Source organism: Ailuropoda melanoleuca, chromosome 10, assembly GCF_002007445.2.
Source record: "Ailuropoda melanoleuca isolate Jingjing chromosome 10, ASM200744v2, whole genome shotgun sequence".
Taxonomy (NCBI): Eukaryota; Metazoa; Chordata; class Mammalia; order Carnivora; family Ursidae; genus Ailuropoda; species Ailuropoda melanoleuca.
Window position 1 is genome coordinate 108,084,481 of NC_048227.1, and position 7,100 is coordinate 108,091,580.

Genomic DNA, 7,100 nt, shown 5'->3' on the forward strand with positions numbered 1-7,100 from the left:
CCCATGAGCCCTACGTCGCATTGGGAAATTGGTCTTTCTTCAGATCTTTCTTTAAATATGTCATGTATCCCCAGTGTGTCCATTTCCAAACGAGTGGTAACTTCAGAAGATCTTACCAGTAGCAGCAGAGGTCCGGTTGGCTTTAGCACAAGCCCCTCCTACTGACGGACATATCCCTTCACACAGAGCAGCACACGCAGCAAAAACAGCAGGGAGAGTGGGAGTAGCAGTGACAGGGTAAGCGCGATGGCCGGGGGGTAAACCCCAGGGGTTACGCAAGGATCAGAAATATGCCGATCAAACAAACTGAATTTTATGAATAACAAATGTGTAAGACTTCCCCGGCTGATGGTAACGTATTTATTTATATAGGTACATTCGTTTGGAAAAGCAAATAACGAACGTTGGGACAGCAACACACCTGAAACTGCTGAGCTCGGAGTCTGGTTCAGAGTGCGTGCCTGATAATCGCGTGTATCTGACCACAGTCCCGGTGCATGGAGGTACCCTTGCTGCTTGTGTGCTCCACCTGGCCTCGAGACCGGGGTGGGGGGCAGTGGCTCTGGCGAGGCCCTTCCCAAAAGTCTCAGTTTCAGGCCCTCAAGGCGAGACCACCTGTGGGTCAGTGTGGAGTTTCTAGTGGGCACCACCGCCTCTCACAAGCGTAGTTAGCGGTGCGAAGGCTGTGATCGCCGGGCTCCTTTACAAGCGCTTTGCGGGTCTCAGATCCAGCTCTTGGTGTATGTTCTAGAATCTTGCTGCCCACAGTGTGGTCCCCGCACTGTATCAGCAACGTATTGCCTGGAGCTTGTCAGAAATGCAGACTTTCGGGCCCCAGCCCAGGGCTAGGATATCAGAATCTGCAAATTCAGAACATTTCGGGGGGTTCAGATGCTCATTAAAGTTCGGGAAGCACCAGCTCATGGAACAGATCACATTCCTTTCAGAATAAGAAACGATGCTTTTCTGAGTTTTTTTTTTTCTCCTTTCCTTTCCTTTCTTTTTTCCTTTCCCTTCCTTTCCCTTCTTTTTTCTTTTTTCTGAGTTTTTCTTTAAAAGCAGACAGTCGCACAGCTAACCATTAAAGACCACTTCACAGCCCCTGAATTTTAAACTTCTGGTGAGAGGAGAAATGGTTTCTTCTCTCCCCAGCGGCAGCTGGAATTCCTCATGCAACAGGTAAATGGCGCACGACTCAGCCGTAACAGGTGACCTGAACCAGCCCTTGTCTGAGCGCTCTGCTTTGGTGCTTACACAGCCTGTCAGCCTCTTCCTTCCCAGTCACCCCGCGTCTTTCTCAGCTTTACATCCAGTACTCGGACGTTCTAACCCGGTCAGCCGCGGGGATCGTCGTGCCGTCCTGCGGCAGCCCCAGCGAGGGGGCTTCCAGCCCCAGGCTGTCCTCAGGCTGATTCCTGGAATTATGACTCTGTCCTTCTTTTGATCTTTACTACCTGCTCTGGAAGTGCGCTTCCTTGATTTGCAGCTTCATGGCCTTTTCTCACATTTCTGGCTCGCTGGGGAGAGAGGGCCCCTGGCTTCAGCTTCTGCCGACCTGGGACATGGTCTAGCTCAGTCTCCTCAGGTGACCCCGAGCACCTTCCCAGCTCCGCTCAGCCGTGACCTCAGCGCCACCGCCTCAGCCTGGCGAAGGCTCTTCTGGATTTCACCTGGCCCCCAGGATAAGGAGAACGGACACATTGTTAGTACGGGAGTTTCTTCTGTGAAGGGGATGAGCCCCCGAGACACACGTGTTTGGTGTTAAATGTCAACTCCTGGATGTGTGCTTCCTGTTACCATGTAGAAAGTCTCCGAGGAGAATCACCCCCATCCTAGCTATGAGAAAACTCCAGGTCTGGGCGCCCGGGGGCTCAGTCAGCTCAGCGCCTGCCTTCAGCTCAGGTTGTGATCTCAGGGTCCTGGGATCCAGCCCCCATGTCCTTGTTCTCTGCTCAACAGGGAGTCTCCCTCCCCTCCCCCCTGCTCATGCATGTGCACTCTCTCTCTCTCTCAAATAAACAAATAAATAAAATCTTAAAAAAAAAAAAAGAAAACTCCATGTCATCTACCAAATCACGACTTTTCTTGAGACCTTCAGAGAGCTTCCTAGCTTCGTGTGCAAGATGACTACATGGGCTGAATTCCAAAGAAAGGAAAGCCCCTTTGAGGAGAGATGGGACGCAAGAACTAGGCCACACTTAGCCAAGAAAGGAGAAAGAGGTGGCTACCATACTGTAGGTAAGAACAAAGCAGCCAGTTTTAAAGAATCCTTAAAGACCAAGCCTGGGCTAACAGGTCAGGTTCAAATAGCAGGAGACCTGGGAGAGGGGGCAATTTGTACTTGCTTGTAGGCTTTTTCTACAGGCCTGCCCAAGAGAGTTTGGGGGGGGGCACAGGCCTTGAAGGAGCCCCCCGGCCACCCCAGGGGCACAGGCTTCTATGAGGTCCTCCTTCTATAGCATGGGAAATAGACACGAACTCCCTATTATCCTTTTCAGCCAGGGAGCAGAAGGCTTGAACTACTGAGAGAAGGACAACTTGCCTCCCATCCCAGGACAAACCCAGAGAATGGGCGCTGCAGAGGAACGGACCGGAAATGGTCTCCCTCCTGAGACCAACCACAAATAAGAGGCCGTGGGAAGGAGGAGCAGAAATGCTTATGAAACCCTAAGCCCAAGGCGCAGATTCGCAGGGTTTGCCTGAGACCCAGCTTCAGGAAAGCCCTCCCTCCACCGCAGGGCAGGCCGAGAGCGGCTGACAAGGGTGGTGTAGTTCTGAGGGAGGGGCCGGGGCAAAGAGCGGACCCCTGAGTGGCACAGGGGCCTATGGGCAAGGCTGAGAAGGGGGGATGGAGCAGGGTTACAGGAAAACCCTCCAGCACCCCAGCCCTGTATGAGGCGGCCCATCCCTGCAGGGTTTTGAAGCCTGTGGTGTTTTGAAGGTAATGATTTAAATCAAAGTGAAACTCAAACTCAGTTCAACATCTAACTAGATCAACAAGTCTCTTGCCCCTCACACCACACACAAAAGGAGGTTTTTTTTTTAATGGGCATAAAAACCACTTCCTTCAGTCTCCACTATTTATGCATGATTTTCAGCAGTTGATCAAAAGTTGACACTTAAAAAAGAAAAGCAAAACATAACAAAAACAAAAACAACTTATTTCCAGCAGATAAAGCAATCAGCAGTGCCAGTACTGGAGATGACCCGGGTGCCGGTGCTCTCAGACAGGGACTTCGGTGTAACTGTGATGAATGCTAAACTTCCTAGAGGGAGAGCGAATAGCAATGAACAGAGGGAGAATTTCAACGGACATGTGGAATTGGTAAGAAAGCGACTAATAGGAATGCCACAAATAGAAATTGAGATAAGACACAAGGAATTCCTTTGGCAGGCGTATCAGTAGGCTGCTCTCAGCTGGAAAGATTAATGAACTTGAAGACAGACCAATAGAATCATAAAAAGTGATACCCCAAAAGAATACAAGAGTGACAACAACTAACAAGGTATCTAAGAGCCACAGACAATGTGAAATGATCTAACATATGGGTGACTGACATCCAGAATAAAAGAGAAAGAATATAGCATAAGAAGTATTTAAAGAGATCATGGCGAAGAATTTTCCAAAAATAATGCAAGACAGCAAGCCTCAGAGCCATGAAGTTCAGAGAAACTCAGCAGTATAAATACAAAACCCCGAGAACAAAACAGAACAAAAAACCCAGAAAACCAAAACCAACCAAACAAAAAAACCCCAAATAAAATAAAAACTCTCCTACTCATACCATAATAAAAGTGTTAAAAACTGGAAAAAAAAAAGAGAGAGAGAGAGAGAGAGAAAATATAGAATGCATCCAGAAGGGAGCCTGGCTGACTCAGACGGTAGAGCATATGACTCTTGATTTCGGGGTCATGATTTCAAGCCCCATGTTGGGCATGGAGCACACTTAAAAAAAAATCAACTGGATTTAATAAAACTTAAAAACTGTTAAAAAAAAAAAGAGAGAATGCATCCAGAGGAAGAAAGCAACTGGATACAGAGGAAGAAAGGTGGTTAGGATAGATTTCTCATCATCTGTTATGCAAGCTAGAGGATGATGGAGTGATGCCTTTCAAGTGCTGAAAGGAAAAAAAATCCATTAACCCAGAATTCTATACCCAGTAAACATATTTTTCAAATTGAAGGCAAAATATGAAAACGTTTTCAGACAAAACCTGAGATAACTCACTGCTGACAGGCCTGTGCGGTACAGGAAATATTGAAGAACTTCTCTGAGCTGGAGGAAAATTTTATCAGATGAAAAATGGATCTACACGAAGAACTGGAAATAGTTAAAATAACGTACATATTAAAGACAGTTTTCTTATAATTATTTTTTAAAAAAGATTATTGGCTAAAGCAAAAACAGCAGATGGGTCTAGGCAACTGATAAGTCATTGAACACTACATCTGAAACTAATGCTGTTCTCTCTGTTGGCTAATTGAATTTAAATTAAAAAACAGCAAATGGGTTTTCTAACACCTGGAGAAGCAGGATACATGGAACTAATTACGGGGGAATGGGCGGCAGAAGCTGGAAGTGTAATGTAAATGCGAACTACTAAGGTCCGATAATGTTTTGAAATTTTCAGATTGCTTTTAGGCTTAAAGTAGTAATTTGGATCGGTTGTTAATATCAATGAACTCCGTTACACGTGAAAGGTGTACGCAGTACAAGGGTCAATTTGAGACTCAGAGTTGAGGGGAAAAGGCCTTTTTATCATTTAATTCAGTGGTTTTTAAATCTGGCTAACGCCAGAACTTCTCGAGTGTTGTTAAAAAGCCAAACTTCCCGGGCGCCGTGCCTGTAAAGAGTGATGCCCGCACCTGTCCTAGGTGGTGCCTCCTGCTTCACGTGCCACCTGCTGACACGTGTCGCCCTGCGGTGCGTGCAGCCTTCCTCCCGGCAGGTGTCTGAGCTGACTCAGGGCCAAACGGGTGAACTGCCCTCGGGCTGCCGGGACCCTAAAGCATGGACACATGCCAAGAAAACCCCTCTTTTTAATACAAAGCTGTGCTCCTGTGGGGGTTGGTGTGGAGAGATCGGAATCTCCAGGAACAACTGGGCATTCTTGACAAATCTAGGGGCCTTCTGCTCCAGGAACCGGGGGACCACGGAAACCGTGGGCCACAGGTGGCCAACCACACCAGCCTCCGTGTAAGCCTCTGTGTGGTTTGGAACAAGAGTCTCTGGGCCACCACGCGATCCCACTGCCTCCTTTCCTCCAGACAGAGGCCACGGAGGAGCAGCATCTCTTTGGGGACCCACACTGGCTTGGGGCCACATGTGCGGCATATAGCGGGGCCAGGGTTGGGTAGACCAGGCTGTCAAGAGCTCCTGAGTCAACAGTGGCTGTGGTCTGGAGGTGCAGATGGGAGGAAGCAGCCCTCGGCATTGGGCCAGAATCACCAAGAACGGGGGTCAGAAGATGGACAGAAAAAGCAGGAGGGGGACGCTAGAGCCAGAAGCCACGGACGGAGGAGCCGTGGACAGAGGCTGGGCTCCTTGGCGAGGGGTGCGTGGGCAGGACAGCTCTGCTTGGAAACCGGAGTGGGTGGCTCCTTCCCGGATTCGTCTCCTTCCCTTCATGGAACAGCAGGGAGAGGATTTTCCCCCTTCCACTGGGTGGGTGGGTGGGTGGGCTGGGCTCTGCCAAATAACCAAAATAATAGAAGCCTGGCGTCTCCTTAATGAGGTGTGCACTTCCTCCAGGTGGCAGGAAGACGAGCAGCCGCCCCACCTCTGTGACTGCTTTTTTTCCCTTCTTTTCTTGTTCCTCCATACCCACTTCCTCCATTTTGGGGGTTCTTGTATGTAAAGCACTGACCGACAAGTGTTTTTGCCAACCTTATACCCGAATGAGTAATTTTCCTACCAACATTCTGAAGAGTTGGTTCCCAAAAGTCAGCAGCAGTGGCCTGGATGTGCAGTTCGGCTGTTCACTGGCGGCCTTTCTGATCTTGACAAGTTGGGTCGCCATGAAAGTGGACCTCTGCCATCGATCTCCACGGATGGCCGTGGCGTAACCTATCTGTGTAACCGTCCACGGCCCGTTCACATGTCGCCGTGAGGGGCTCCGTCCCCCGACTTCACACAGGAGGAAAGGGAAGCCCAGGAAAGAAGCCACTCACACCAGTGCCCCAGTCAAGAAGTAGTTGGGTCAAGATTCAGACTCCAATCGAATCCCAAGGGCTGTTACTCTCCGCTGCATCCTGTTCCAGTTGAGACCTGAGATTCGCATCTCTCTCCTGTGGCCTGTTCACGTGTCCACATCTCCAGTGTCCCATGTGTTATTAAAGCCTGTACTCTTTAATATTTTACCTGAGGGGGGATTTCAACTTTAAAAGGAAATCGTAAGTCATATAGCCCAGGGTGAGAGTCCGTTCATTTCCCCGAAACGTATTTGTCTGACGGCCAGAAGCATCCCTGGGTGTTCCGCCAAACTAAGACGCTCCCTTTAACAAGATGTGTGTAGCATCTCTGGCCTTCAGAGAAGTGGTAAATACAGAGTGGTCCAGAGCAAGGAGAAGTTGGAAAGGAAGTTGCCTGGGGTTCGTGTAAATGTCCCATATAGAGGCTGCCTACCTTTTTTTCTCTTTCAACTTAAAACCTCTTCCCCTTTTGAGATGACAAATCACAAAATCAGCTTGCCCCAGATTGCGGTGATCTCCCCCTATCTATGCATCAACCAGAGGCTGATACAAGAGATCAGGTCTAGATATTGTTGCAGAAATGAGATAAGTTCTTACAAAACCCACACTCGAATGAATTCCCCACGCTCCTCACCATTTCATTCCTTCGTTCCCGCGGCGAGTATTTCTGGAGGGTTTGACCTTGGCCAGACCCTGTTGCAGCTGATTGGGAGTCAGCAGTGAGCAGACCAGACAGATCTCCTGCACCGCTGAGCTCACACACGTGTGACTGCAAGCAGGCAAACACGCCAGGCAGGGCAAATAAAGCGAGGTAGGGGCCAGGGCTGGGCTTGGAGCTGGGAAGTTGCTGGAACTCCATGGTCAAGGAAGTTCCCATGTCTGTGTTGTTGCCAAAGGCAGGGAGGGA

At 49.1% G+C, this 7,100-nt stretch overlaps 1 long non-coding RNA gene across 3 annotated transcripts; it reads right to left on the minus strand.

Moving 5' to 3' along the window:
* Window positions 1-346: 346 nt before the first annotated feature.
* LOC117804042 lies at window positions 347-6,821 on the minus strand. Of its 3 annotated transcripts, XR_004628226.1 has the most exons (3): window positions 5,917-6,821; window positions 4,230-4,322; window positions 347-1,670 (listed from the first exon to the last, which is right to left on the minus strand). It is a non-coding gene; the product is annotated as an uncharacterized LOC117804042 (long non-coding RNA). The 3 variants fall into 3 exon arrangements; XR_004628225.1 differs by having other exon boundaries at window positions 347-4,322; XR_004628224.1 differs by having other exon boundaries at window positions 347-4,322; window positions 4,868-6,821.
* Window positions 6,822-7,100: the final 279 nt, after the last annotated feature.